Consider the following 15,812-nt stretch of genomic DNA (forward strand, 5'->3'; position numbering starts at 1 on the left):
ATAGTACTGCTATTGAGTAGCAATATAAGTTATAAACTTTAGATAGTTTAATTCAACTATCCAAAATGCAGAGAGTATCTAATGATTGCAAAGTTCAAGTTCTTCACGCTAGCAAATATCTAGTATCCAACATCTCACTATCGAAGTTGCGAAGTATTAGCGAAAATTCTACAAACTCAATTGATTAACCCATTAAAACTCTAGGGCACTTCTTAAAAGAAGCTAAAAATATTATAATGGAGTTCATGAATATCGCTATACATAGGTTCTAAGTCTTACTTTATGATCAAGGGGCGAAAAAAGTTCTAGTTTTGTGATTCATGTAGTGGAAAACCTCCAGAACAGTATCCAAAACATCGATTTTTTGAAAAAAATATCAATTTATCACGTTTATTGTCCACTTACGCCGACTAGTATTTTTTTTTTATTTAAAAAAAAACCATGAAAAAACCGTAAAAATGAGGTTTTTCGATCAAAACCCCATAAAAAAGTAGTAGCAAGTTTGGATTCAGCGTCGAAAAATACATAAGAATATATAGGTCTGGTCAATTGCACAGACACTTTTGTTTTTTTTGTGGGCCTGTGATATTATTGGGTCTTTCCAATGACCCCCCCCCCCTGATCATATATTTTCTGCTTTTAACATAACAAGTGAAGGAGTACTTTTTGAAAGGAGAAAAGTCACTATTAGTCGACAAATTTAACCCGAACATTTATCTCTGTCTCAATTGACGCCAAACGTGGGGCAAGTTGGGTAATTTAAACTAAATTATGTAAAACTTAAATTTTCTTTTAATTAACAGCTTTAATTCTACGCAGTACTTATCTATTGTCATCTCAAGCTTTGCGTGGGTGAATGTGTCATACTTTTCTCGGCGACTGTAGAGCAGGTTTATAAAAACAAAATTCGACTTTTCGAAGGTTAAATGCTTATTCCTCTTGGGTAGTTGACTGATTAAAATGTTTCGGTGCTTTTAGATTATGCATGAATTTAAGGTGCTTTTAATTAATATGGAAATTTAAGCGAGTTATGTACACAGTGTTTGAAAATTATTCGACATTTTAGGGTTATGAAAATGAATGTGTTTATCTAGTGAAATTGATTATTATATATTGTCTGTCAATTCCGCAACGTACGGGACCTAAAATCCTGTTATCCGTGAAAGCTTATCGATTAAGATCTAGTTCTGATCGTTCGACGAAAAACAAATAACTTAATCAAAATACTTGGTTCAAGTGTACAAGTTTAAGTCCAATATATGCTTAAAATTTTTACTTGTTCGTCGAATAAGTCGAGGCTCGTGTTCCATTATCCAATGTGGAACTATTTAAAAGTATTTTGTGTTGTTTACCGATTTTAGGTCTTGCCCTGCTCCTCATCAACAGCAAATGTTATAAAATTGAATTTTAAGTTAAAGAACAGTAGTTATGTCTTGCCATAACAATCTGATACGAATTAATTATTGTCGAAAATTTAAATAATTCAAGTCTTGTTTGGTTATTTAATACCAAATTCGGCTATACAAGATTGAGTCAAGAGAATATTGAATAAATAGATTGTTGCCGATTAGCGAAGTTCTTACCCTGGTTTGTCGAACCACTTATTTAAATTTAAAACGATTAAAAAAATCTTTTGTCGGGATTAGGTCTTGCCCTGATAGTTGACAATATTGAATAAAAATAAAATTTTTTTGAAGGTTAAAGGTTAACTTGTGATGTCTTGCCATAAAAACTTTACACGAATAAAATATTGGCGAAACTAAGTAATTAGATCTTGCTCTAATTATTTTATAAACTACTTTTATTGATTGGAAGTTGAATAGCTTAGAGTTAATTGAAAGTGATTGATTATTGTAGGAATTACCCTAAATTTTTGATCGCTTTAATTAAACAAAACTTTTGAGAATTGCGTCCATGTTAGGTCTCGCCCTGATTATTAGTGAAATTACTGATATTATAATGTTCTGAACATTTATTCGGATACTGAATACTTTTTTAATTTAATCAAATAAACTTATGATTTTATTCTAAACCACTGTTTCAGAAAAACTCCAAGTGGCTTTAGACCCCGCTCTTCCTATTTTGAAAGTGAATATAGCGATTTCACATTGATTCAAGAAATCTTTCTGATTAATTGCATTAATCCAAAATAAATTCATCGATTTGTGGGGGTCACGTAATGACTTATTGATTATTTGTCGATTAAATGATCAATAAAATAATTACGAAGATCGGTCGCATAGTCAGTTCCTGGAAAATTTATTTTCCAAAGACGGAGTGGTATCCCGAACTCCTGCTGATCCTTAAGAATTATTTGAGCATTAGTGAAATTCATAGAGATTTATTCGTCCCGTGTTTGCCCAAGGTTTTTGAGAGATCGTTCAGGTCGTGATTCCTGGTGTATAAGAGCGCATGACAAACGTGAAGATATTTCTCATGCGCCTTCCGGCACGAGTGAGGCGTAATGAAAGACGACGCCGACCTTCTCCTCTAAGTCCATGAGTTAAGACTCAAGAAGAATGAAACTCAAATCGTGTGTAGGGCTAGGCTCATATTCGAACGCAAGCAGTGCCCGCCGGAATTCAGAGAACAATTAAAACAGATACTTACGAAATTTGAACCAAGACTGATCCTTGAGATTTTAAACTTATCTCTGAAAGATTATACCGAGTTATTGCATTACATCAACAAACGCAGTCACCTCTATCAGAGATCAGTTGAGTCACTAAAAGCGCATCCGAGGTCTAACCGAACAGACCTGAGCTTAGCACAGGAACAATTCGACTCGGTTGATGAGTTCGACAAATATTTGGCCCAAGACAGCTGAAGGTGGAGTGATGGAAGTTCCGAGAGTGAACAAGTCACAGATTTTAATACTTTCCAACCTAAATTAACTGCGAATCATAAAAAAGATCTTTAGGTATAGAATTAGAAATCTATGACTCGCCAAAGACTAGACTTGCACTTGAACAAGTTTTAAGGGAATTCAAATCAAATTAACACAATTGACAAAGTTCTTGTTAAGACCGTTGTTGACGAACAACAAAATTCGGAAGGAAAAAACGTCTCTTTCGACCGTTCTAAATTGTTTTGCTTCAATTGCGCGAAATTAGAGCATACATTGCTCTTCTGTGCGTCAGAACCACAAATGGTATGTTACCTTTGGCGTGAAACAGGACATTTCCACACTAGTTGCTCAAAATATGAGGGAAACGCAAAGAGCCATCAGTAATTTCCCCTCAGGTTACTGAAACTAAGAGTATAAGTGAGGATATCCGAAGTCCCTCTCCACCCAAAAAGACCGTCAATGCACAAAAGATTATTAGCATTGGCCAATTAAAATATTTTGATGATACTGACAGTGATAAGAATAAAATGGAGTCGAATACACACTCTCGCGTACGTTTGATGTCATTGTAGTCCGGAATGGATGGGAAAAGTGCATCGAAGTAAACATGCAAGTATGAATTCAACTGAACAGAATATTTGATCAGGATTTGTATCGAACGAAATTTGATCTCGTCAAAGATCAACCCGATGGATTTTTGGAATGGACGATCGAGGACGAGGAACTGTTCTATTATCGACCTGACTACGAAAAAGCCTTGATTGACTCCGAAAATCAATGGAAAAGGGTAGCAGAACCTTGCGATATCATGACTATCCTTCAAGAAAATCATGTTATTCCACAAGCAGGACATCTTGGTCGCAATTAGACATTGGATAGAATCCACCAAAATTATTATTGGCCAAGTATGACTCAAGATGTTAAGTGTTTCGTCTAAGACTGCAAAACTTGCGTGCGTGAAGGTGAAATATAATCAAACACCTATAAAAAAAAGAACTAACTGCCAGGCCCTTACAACCACCTTGGGCTCCGTTATACGTCGATTCTGTCGTTTCTCAAACACGAGCAAAAAAAGGAAGCTCTAATCGGTTGGTCGTTCAGGATTTATAGACTGAATATATAGTGTTATTCCCGGTTCGCCATAGGACCGGTAAATCCGTAGTTAAAGCGATCAATACTTTTTTCGAGCGTTGGGGATTATTATTAATATTCTGGGTTGATACTGTCACAGCCCCTGACGCTTGGGTGATCCCGTTGCGTCCCCTTATAAGCCTTAAGCATGGCCCCAAAGCCCTCTCCATAAAGAGAGAACCGCAACTACGCTGTTAGCTGACATTTCAAACTCACTGATGCAGAAGCTGCCTGTGAGTGTTACAAGTTTCCCCGAAATCGCGGGGCAGTGACAGAGAATATGAATGGAAGTCTCATTATCCTTTCCGCACAGACGACAGAGTGGACATTATTCAAACCCTATCTTATGTTTGTGATGCCGGAGGTTTCCATGTCCTATAAACATTTCTGTTAGGACTTTGACTTTATTCCTCCCGAGCTTAAGTATTTTTTTCGCTCGATGAGGGTTTAGCTTTGAGCCCAAGAGTGTTTTAGCCTTTATGCTGCCAGAGACCGCATACCACTCATTTTGATGATCCTCAATCAACCAACTGTTAATATCTTCAGTGACCAACCTACTGGAAATGATTACAACTGACTCAGGTCCAGTAAAGTTTCCCTTTGCTGCTAGCTTTGCTAGCCTGTCCGATATCTCATTGCCCCTGATGCCAATGTGTCCAGAGATCTAGAGTAGAGTGACTCAGTTCTCTGTCGCTAGCTTATTCAGTGCCTGAAAGCACTCCCATACTGGCAGCGACGTGGTCATTATTCCATTCAGAGCCATTATAGAGGCCCTGCTATCTGAGCAGATACGAATGTTCCTTTTTCCGTCACCTGCAAACCGGTTGTCTTCATCAGGGACAACTGGGCAGGTGTGCCTTACCGTTAGCCCATTTCTCTTTCGTGAATAGGCTAACTCGGTACTTTCAGTCGAAGTGGTAGGGATATATGGACATTTTGGCTCTGAACATGCTCAGTGGAGACCTCCTCGCGATGTCGATTGGTATCCGCATAACTGTCGAGATACTGCTATTATTTACCATATTTAATCTCCAGGCCGCCTTCGCAGCCGCGGCCTTTATGGTGAGATGGAGGGGCTCTAAACATATTAATGCCCCCAGGGCCATCGAGGATGTCGACTTCGAGGCACCAGTAATACCTCTCAGAATCAGTCCCCTTATTCTTTCCAGTCGGGAATTCACAGTAGAAACTTCAACCCTGTCCATCAGACGACTGCCGCATAGATTAGTCTGGGTCGCAGGATCGCTGTGCAGATCCACATAAGTGTGCCCGGTTTCAAGCCCCAGCTTTTCCCCATGGCTCTTTTACAGAGCCATGGGGCACAAGAGCACTTGTTTTCCAGGTGCTCGTTCCTTGATAGCTTCTTATCCATACTTGACTCCTAGATATTTGGCTTGCCCTTTTATTTCCAGCTTTTTCCAGCCAATTTCAATGTACTCGTGGTTCCCCACTTTTACCTTTTGGTGAATACAACTGTATCCGTCTTACTCGGATTGACTGATAGTCCAGTCCTCTTACACCATGAATCTACTATTCTTTGTGCTTGCTGCATTACTGCGAAGAGCGCATCCAGATGCTGATCGTGCACGATAACCAGTATATCGTCCGCATAGCTTATAACATGGAGGCCCTGACTCATGAGTAAATGAAGCAATTCATCCACTATCAGGCACTACAGCATGGGTAATAGAGCACCTTCCTGCGGACATCCCGAGTCAACAATTCTACATAAATTGGTGTCACCCTTAGTCGTGGTTAGATTTCTATTGGCCAAAATGTGACAGGTCCATTCCACGACTGCACTAGGCACACCGTGTGTGATCTTGGCCACCCTGATGACCTCTCCAGAGGTGTGGTTACAGACTCCTTCGATGATTATGAAGATTTCAATCGCGAGACGTTTCTGCTTCAGTTGTCTTTTTGCTTTTAGTCGAGTGAACAGCCCTATAGGCGTATCGTTGCTTTTGAAGAGGACTACTTGACAAGACCTTATCGCAGATATATCTGTCCACGAGTTTTTTCCACTATTTTTAGTAGGAAAGATGTGAAGCTAATAAGTCGCAAATCCTTGAGTGAAGTATAACCGATCCTGTCTGCCTTCGGAATAAAGACTACTCTCGCACCCCTCCATGCCGATGGAACATAACCCAACATCATACTAGCGCTAGCAAGTCTCACAAATGGCCCAATGATGATCTCATAAGCCCTCTGTAAGAGGACTGGATATATACCATCCGGATTGGGCCACAGGCTACTTTGATTGCCTCGGAGGTGCCGTCCCCACTACTCCTAACTTTGTGAAGCCCGGAAAATGTGCCTTGATCAGATGAGCCAAGGTATCCTCGTTAGACTCTGAGTATCCCTCGCTGGGAAATTTTAGAGTACCGACAATAGCATCCGGATTTCGAGAAAGCAGCTTGTCCAGTCTGGCTGCCTCTGCTCCTTTCTCGATATTAGTGCAAAAGTTGGTCCAGCTTTTATGCTTTGCCTTACGTATTGCACTCCTATACTCATCCCTCATCGATGTAAATGAAGTCCATAGTTCCTTCATTTTGCCAGAACTGACACGCATGAACCTCTGTCTGGTTTGCCTTAGCTACCTTCTGGAGCAACCCAACTCCACCAACCTTAAGAGATGCGCATTATCAAGGCCTTGTCTCGGCCAAAGGCTCCCTGTTCGTCGGCTGCTGGAGCTCCTTGTGCCTCTTCACAGGCTTAGCCCCCCCCCCCCCGTGGTGTTCCTTCTGAGCACGTTTCTCGCTATTGAGCCTAAGTGCTGCTTATCGGCGTTGTAATCGCCAATGTGTCAGGTTCTGCAGCTGCTCCACTAGCCCGCTCCACTTGTCTCCTCAGTTTCCTTTCCAGAGAACCGTTGATGCGTTTCTTCTTATTGGGGGACTGATTGGCCACTCCCGTTTCCATAGCATCACTCAGAGGGGCCGTCGCACCCTGAGCTTCCGAAAGAGCTGGTGTCACAGCCTTTGTCTGAGTAGGGCTTCCCGGAGAGACAGATTGGGATGAAAAGCTTATGCTAGATACGTTAGAATCCAGACCCTTTCCCCTCTCCGCCAACTCCCTTTCTCCTTCCTCTCTTAGAATTTTTGCATGATCACTCTACACCCATGGCTTAGGGAGTGGTCACCTTGAGCGAGGAACTCAATGGATACCTGTTCGTAGGCCACCATACCAACGGAAGGCTGTTGCTTGGTCGCTGTGCGGGCCGCAGGTCATACCCGTGCCGATTCCAGAAATTGGACATCGGTCCGGGAGAGACCTAGACCCAGAGTTCCAAAAGGCCCGTGTTAGGTAGGCTCTTTCACCCTTCTATCATACTACAATCACGCATGCCAGGAGAGCCCGTTTATAGGGGTCCTTTTATCCATATCCATACGCATGCAGGCCGCGGTCCGTTTGAACCCTATGTCCCACACGCTTGAGCCTCTCCACCAATTACAAGGTCTTACAGCCCCTAGGGGAGTGACCGTTGGAAACCACGAGGTCAATTGTCACGGATAACGTTAAACATATCATTATCTGTTAAGTCACCCCACAAAGCAATCCGGCGGAGCGCGTAAATCGAACCATTAAGCCAATGATTTCGGCATTTCTAAACGAGAACCATAGAAAATAGGATAAAAATCTGTCAAAGATTAATTTAGCATATAATACGGTCCCGCATTCAGACAGTACAGCATTCGACAACTCCACCGTCAAAAATTCAGTCGACGAGTGGATCGCGTGCAGGACCAGCTTTTGTTCACAGAGTGTGTGGACCGGTTACGGTGAAATTGACGGACACACTTGGTAAAGTAGTAGGGAAAAACAGCATTTTCGATTTAAAAATTCCACGTTGAACGTTGCGTGATAAGTAATGTATACTTTTAGAGTGAGTCACTCGAGGAAATCACCAGCACCCTATCGACATCTACTAGCGAATTGACAACTATCAACATATCAGGATTTACGACACCTTGCTCTGGATCCTTGAGCCCTGTACCAGTTTTAGCACGAGTACTGGAATTGAGACGACAGCAACTCAAACTGTAGCAGAAGATGCTGAATTTGAAACTCCAGATCGAGGTCGAACGGAACCAATTCCCAACATCTGAGAAGATCAATCTCAGTTAGTTATACGCTCCTGTAGACGCAAACATCTACTGAAACAAGCAATTGGATACAATGGAACAGCCAGCGACATCCCTGGAAAAGACTCTACGGAACCCAAACAAGCTATTGTATAGCGAGTTCGACTCCGTACCCAGTGGTTTGACAAATGAAATCGACATGACGTAGCCTACGTTAGAGTCTGCAGAATCGTCAGTAAGCAGAGAGGCCCAGAGATCCTTGTCACCAAAATAGAAGCCAAAAAGTTCGACAAAGGGACGCAAACCTTCGTCTCTTACGTAGGAAAGCCACATGTCGCTGGCTGCGTCAATTGTAAGTCTAGGGAGCATCACTTCAAGCATTGCTGCTTGCCATATCGGTTTGGATTCTGCTGAATTTGCGGAGCAGTTGGATTTCACGCTGCCGACTGCATCTACCCACATGGAATCGAAGACGAGCAGGCTCTAGGAAGATACTCAGCCTGCTCAAGGTATCTGGCCCTTTATTGTGTGGAATGTCTGGACTGCAACATTTGACACCAAGGCCTGGTCGACTGGGTTAGGTTAAACTACGCAACCTGGAAACCAAGAACTACCCCAATATACTAAGGCGATTCCTTATCAGGAAAATGCCCTGGTCAAGGCCCTAACATATCGGTTCGTCCACAAAAGTCTCCATGAGATCATAAAGGAAAGAACATAGCTGGACGATGGCGAAGAGGTGAAGATCATCGTCCCCACCAAGTTCAAGAAGTGGTCCACAAATAATCGCCGAAGTCTAGATTTGGTTTCGACAGTAATTTTACTGTCATGTTACACCTAAGCTTATATTAATATCAGTTTAACAAATGTAATTTTGGTTTGACAAGCATTATTGATCATTCATGTGCATGTGTTTTATTCACAATTATCGAGTTTTCAAATTTTTCCACACTATAACATTAAGTTCGTCGAGGTGTCATCCTTTGATAACTAGCGACATTATCGACCGATATTAAGTCGCAATTCGACAAAGTTCTTTGTTCTGCATTCCAGTTCAACCAATAAATGCGATTGCTTACAAACTACATTGATGATTTGTGTACTGAGCGATACTTTTTTATAATTATTATTAATCGTTTACTCCATTTCAGAACCACAATTGTCATAATCTCACCTTGACGTTACGGTATGAAGGGGGGCAGTGTGACAGAAAATCGATTAGGATATTGGGAAATTCAATAATTTAAGGGTAAATATACCCGTATACGTCAAGATGAGATTACTCACTTTGAGGCCCTTGGCAAATTTGAGAGTTTTGAATTTCGTCGATACGTTAGGCCTCTGACCGTCCCGTGGCGCGAGGCAAGCCCAACGAGAGTCACTTTTCGTCAGAGACCCGACCGTGTATAACGCAAAATTTTGTATTTCGTCCTGACGAGAAGTTGCTCTCTAAGTATTGAGAGAAAATTGTGAATGTTTAAAATTGTCGATTGAGGATTGTGAATGATTAATATCGTCAAACGCGAAGTTATATCTAAATCCAACTTGAATTTTTAAAGTTGTCAACAAGAAATTATTGAATTGAGATAGACGAATACTCAAATCCATCTGCAATACTAACCAAAAGTATAGACAGGATTAAAAATATCAGAGTTATAGCACCGTCAATATGTAAAGTGTCAATTTATCCATGGTTTTAATATAATACGTACGTCTGGAACCTGCTTATATATTCTTTAATGATTAAAAATGCCGGAAAATGCACATTTAATGTAAATTCAGGTCACAGTAACCATTTCAGGTCACCTTTGGTAGGTGCTACACAGAAACAAAAAAAAACATGTGATTTTTGGCAAAAAATTGGAAAAAGTCGGGCATCGTGGAAAGGCCGCAATTCCTAGACTATTGGTGGTAGAACACCCTTTTTTTAGTTTTACGCAGAACTTAATCTATTTTAATTTTTATGAGAACAGTTTATCTCTTAAATGCACAAAAAGCAGCAATCCAACGGAATGTGATATTTTGCACCTTTTCCCAGAAAAATTTCCGCGTTCCAGGACGTAACCCTTTTCACAGAACCTGACCCGTTATTATGCTGCAATAGCTATATTTTTGGCTTGGAAAACTGTTGGAAGGGTGTCCAGTGCTGTTTTTATCTCATCTTTGAACTAAGGATCCTCTAGGGAAGGATGCGACAAACCATGTGCCTAACACGGATTGGTCGAGCTGAGCTTACTGAAGACTTCTATTAAGGTTAGGTGGGGGTAGTAGGAGGCAGCTGTCCGTCGGTGCAGTGTGTAAATATGTGCAGTGTGTAAATATGTGTGTGTCTGACACAACCTTGTATTCAGCCTGAGGGTAAAAGTACGATCGTGCTCAGGGAGTCTGATGCCACTTCCTGTCTACTTTTTACGGGTTTGTGGAGGGGGAACATTGTCGCATCCTTCCCTAAAGGATCCTTACTCTGAACGTCTTCTCATAGATCTCAGCCCCTATTCCCAAGAAGTGTTAAGAGCCGTCTGTGTACCAAACGAGACCTCCTGGTGTACAAAATTCTTCTCGCCTTCATTTTTTAGGCCATTCTTCCCTTTTAAGTAAGATGACCTTAAACGGTTTCATTAAACATGATTTCCTCAACATAACATCAGTGTCACCTTAACATCAGTAAAATTGCACCCTACTAGGGGCCATTATACTTTCACTGTCGCAATCTCCCTTACGAAAAGATGCAACTACGGGATGCCCAAAATGACCCCAAGAGTTGCTGTTGGTATTATTTGCATAGCTTTAGTGATCACTAAGTACGCAACCCTTTGAAGGCTTTTCAGTTATTCAATTCTGACAGGACATATATTTTATTATTTCGTCCTGACGAAAAGTCGGTCTCTGAGTATTGCGAGGTAATTGCGAATGTTTAATAGCGTCGAACGTGAAGTTACATCTAAATATCCATGGTTTTAATATAATATGTACCTCTGGAACCTGCTTATAGCTTCTTTAATTATTATTGGGTCTTCCCAATGAACCCCCCCCCCTGAGAATATATTTTCTGCTTTTAACAAAACTTTATGGATTCCCTCACTAATTGTTTCCAGGTTAATTGAGAGTCACATATCACTCCTAAATATATCGCTGATTTTCAAAATTCTACTTCCTTGCTGTAGAACTAGAAATTTCTAAGGTAAAGAAGCTTTCTTCTTCTGGTAAAGTATATGAGTTCCATCCTGTCCGGGTTAACGGACAAACATCAGTCCCTGCACTATTGCTCTATTATTTTGAGCGCTGACTGCTTGAGTTCCAATAAGGTTTCCTCATGTTACCAGAATCATCTACAGAGCACTGAAAGTAAAAACTCTATTCGCTTAGAGCACAAAGCGGGTCATCAATAACAACCGCCCACCGGTTGGATGAAAGAACTTCTTCCTTTGAGCATACTCTGGAATTCTTATCCTTCACTTCATTACCATGTAGCGAAGTGTGTATACCGTTCTGTTTTTCAACCTGGGAGATCCGTATATGGATTTCATTAGAGTATTACTAAGTGCCCCTTTTATTACTAAAAATGTTGCAATTGCTACTTCACCTTTTCGCATTATATTATTATTGCAGGAGCTGTTTTTTCATTAGGAGTTTTTCTGCCAAGTATAGGTTCAATAATTTTTCTAGCAATTTCAGGATAAACGAGGTCAAGCTGAATAGCCTAAAAGATTTTACCTCATAGTAGGTATCCTTACCCGGCTTTGGAATGAAACTTGCTTTAACCTTCCTCCATGCTACCGGGGTGTATCCCGTTTCTAAGCATGCCTGGCAGATGCTGCACAATAGACTAACCAAGCACTAAAATCCATCTTGAATTAATGCAGGAGATACTTCACCATGTCCTTTAGCGTCAAAAGGTTTGAATTGTTTATCTACCGATTTCATTTTTAAATGAGTGACAATACGGCTGGCTACTTACCAATTTTCTATTCCGACTTAAAATTTAGCTATTTCACTCGAAGGGAATATTAATGCCTTCAGTTGACATGATGAGTGAAACTTCAAGAATCTCTGAAGGCTAGAAGTGTCGGGTATATTCTTGATTCCCTAGCAATGCCCCCTCGATAATTCCTTTACGGCATTTAATATCTTGTTAGTATACCTTGCTAAGGTTACTCTGTACAAGTCCCAATCCCAATGCTTTTTAATCCTGTTAACAATGCGTCAAGTGTCCTTTTTCAGGTCCTCTAGTCTCTTGTCTATGATCCCAACAATGTGAATGTTTGAAAACTGGGGAATCATTGTTAGAAATAGGTGACTCAGTGAAAGAAAAGTAAAGCAATTCATTTTCATGTTGGGCCATCTCAGAGAGGTTAATATACAAATATGGAGAATAGAGATAAAGTGGTTCAGACTGAACGCTTGTGGCTAGAGTAGCGAAAGGTTCTACCGCTGGGGACTGAGTGTAGCTCTAATTTAGTGGAAAACTTGGCCCTTTTAGAGTCTAATGCTACAAGTTCATCAACAACCCCATGTTATCGATTAAACAACTTTTGCGTTGTTTGTGGGAAATATGTCATTACGAATCAGGGGTGGCAATTTATAGATACATTGAAAGCACATTACAAAAAATGTTTCAATATAGATACTAGGGGAATGGACAATTTAGTTTTGAACTCCAAAAATATTATGCGTTACTTGCTCTCTGCGAATCACGGAAAAGAAAAAACAGATATTTGTTTCTCCTACGATCTGGCGAGAGCCAAAAGATCATGATACTGACTGCTATTTCTGCTTGACCAATACATCTGGGTACAATAGAAAGTATAATTTTACAATATTATATGCATCTGTTCAATCTGTGAATCATGCTGCTTTAATCAACATTAAACAGGTTGAAAGTGAACATCAGATATTTACTTACGAAGTCTCTTTTGAAACAGAAACCAATGATAAATATAGAAGAATGTCATTTGAATAATTCGAAGATCAGCAAAATGACGAGCTAAATGAATCGCAAAAATCAGAAGATAGTCAGCCCGGAAATTATCATAGTTTTACTCAAGACGACCTAAGTGACTTGGTTCGACACGCAGGACTTTCAAAAAAAAATTTCCGAACTCGTAGCTTCTAGATTAAAAGAGAAGAATTTTTTAGCTCCAGGTACTCGATTGAGTTTTTATCGTGATCGAGATCGCCCATTCCGGAAATTCTTCTCTAAAGCAAAGGGTTTGGTTTATTGAAATGATGTTGAAGGACTTATAAATGAGTATAAAAGTGTTCAATATGTAGATAGTGACTGGCGACTATTTATTGATTCATCAGTGAGCAGTTTGAAAAGTGTCTTACTTCACAATGAAAACACATATGCCCCTATACCGGTTGGTCATTCAGTGATCTTGAAAGAGCAATACAATAATCTCCATTTTCTACTCGAAAAAAAGAAGTATGGTAGTCACCAGTGGCAATTAGTTGGAGATTTGAAAATAACCAGTAGCTTATCAAAGCAATGAGGATATCAGAGAGCGATGCTTTCATGTATATATTTGAGAAATTTCCTAATATTTCTGAAATTAAAATCAATGAAGGTGCTTTCGATGGCAGTATTTTCAAAGAAATTCCAAAAAATTCTTGTGAAATAACAAAGACCCTGGTTACAAGAATATTGCCGACAGACTGTTGGGAAACTATCGAAAGATGGGATGTTTAATAAATTTAAAGATCCATTTCCTCCATATCCACATTGATTACGTCACTGAAAATCTGGGGGATTTCAGTAAGGAGCAGGGTAAGAGATTTCTCCAAGACTTGAAAGACTTCGAGAGAAGATATCAAGGTGTTTGAGATGTGAACATGGTGTCAGACTCCTGTGGGTCTTTGAAAAGAGACGCATTAAATATGCACAAAAGAAAATCCTTCCAATAGATCTTTTACGAACAAAAGAACACGTCGTACATAAATTTTCAATTTGCATTGTCTACAAATCTACTATGCGATTCCATTAAAAGAATCCTTTCTTCCAACCTAAATAATCTCGTTATATAACATCTAAACTCAAATTTTGAATTAGAATTGCTTCAACATCCGCAATTTTTTTCATAGCGCCAAAAACCCTTGAGAAATAAGCGGAATCAGCACATATGCACATACACACAGGCGCACATAGAAAATGACGGATCCACATAAGGAGTCAGATTGTACTCACGTACGCAAATAGACACACACACACATATATACAAACGGGCCCACGTAAGTTAACACAGATCTATTTGCAGACACATACAGCACACGCATATACACATGGAAATAGATAGGCACACACAGACGCAGCACCTACATAAACGCCCAGACACACACGAGTCTACACACAGTACCCACATACACGAATAGACACACACAAATAGAATCAGGGGTGTCATAAAAATTATATTGTCCAAATAACGGAGTTTGACCTTCATTTGACCTTGATATATACATGATGGGGTCATATGGACACCGGGATCGTGATCAGCGACACCAAAAACATAAAGGTTCACTGGTTCGAGACACGTTCATAGCTAACACATCAGCTGAGAGATCAAAAGAAGGATGTGACCTCTAGATGACCTCCAAATGACCTTCATAAGTCGGTTTGACTAACAGGTCAAGGCGTATTCGGACGTAAAATTTTCCGCTTTTTCAGAATCCGGGGTCAAAAAATTGCATCAATCGAAATAAGGTGTTTGACCTTCATTTAACTTTTATCTAGACGTGATGGGGCCCTATGGACACTGGGATCGTGATCAGCGATCCCAAAAACATAAAGTTCAATCAGGCTGAAAGATGCTCCACCTCAATTACATCTTGTGGCCCTGTGTCATAGTTCCTTTAAGGCCATGTGAAGAGGGTCACATGACCAAACCTGGTTCTCAACTTTTCTTTCCCAACTTACGTCTAAACGGAATGAAGGATCACTATAAAAGTTTAGGAAATCAAAGAGGAGGTAATAAAGTCCATCTCTCTGCTTTGATTCGAAGGAAATTTTGAAAAAAAAAATTCGAAGCAAATACAAGTAGAAGTTAGATCGGTACTTTTCTGTCCCAACTTACGTCCACATGGAATGGTATATCATGTTGAAAATTTGGCACGCTAAATAGAGGGCGCGAAGGATTGTGTCTCTGGCCCTAACTAATTAGGATTATAAAAAAGTTTTTTTTTTTAAGAGAAAGACCGATCTTGCTGCAGAACACTGCACAGAAATTTCAATTTTGTCAATGGGGCAAAATAACCAAAATTGCTCACAAAAATTATACACAAATAATGCAACAATTAATGTTTGCACTTCAAATGCAAATAAACAATTTTATATCATTAGATAGTACCTGTGTGACACACGTATCAGCTGTTTCAGAGCAACACTAGCGTAACGAGTAGCCAATTTCGAACTTCTACGGGTCTGTGGGTAAAACAGATTGCATGATTACCGACAGAGAATGCTAGAAGTCAAACTTATGCTGTAAAGACTAAATGCGTCCGTCGATAATAATTATTTTCATAAATAAACTTTTTTCTTTCCCCAACTCTTTGCAGTGCCACAAACGATCCTTTAATATTTATTAAAATTACCCGAAAAAAATGTCCGCGTTAATCAAACTATTATTTTTCGATATGGATGAAAAAATATTGATCTTAGGGCTGACTTGATCAGCTCTTATACTCGTCACATGGCCCTAACCTTATTTAGTAAAAATCAGGCAGTGAAAACAAAAGCTGCCAATACAATAAACTTG

Source organism: Belonocnema kinseyi, chromosome 3 (genome assembly GCF_010883055.1).
Source record: "Belonocnema kinseyi isolate 2016_QV_RU_SX_M_011 chromosome 3, B_treatae_v1, whole genome shotgun sequence".
In the NCBI taxonomy this organism is placed as follows: Eukaryota; Metazoa; Arthropoda; class Insecta; order Hymenoptera; family Cynipidae; genus Belonocnema; species Belonocnema kinseyi.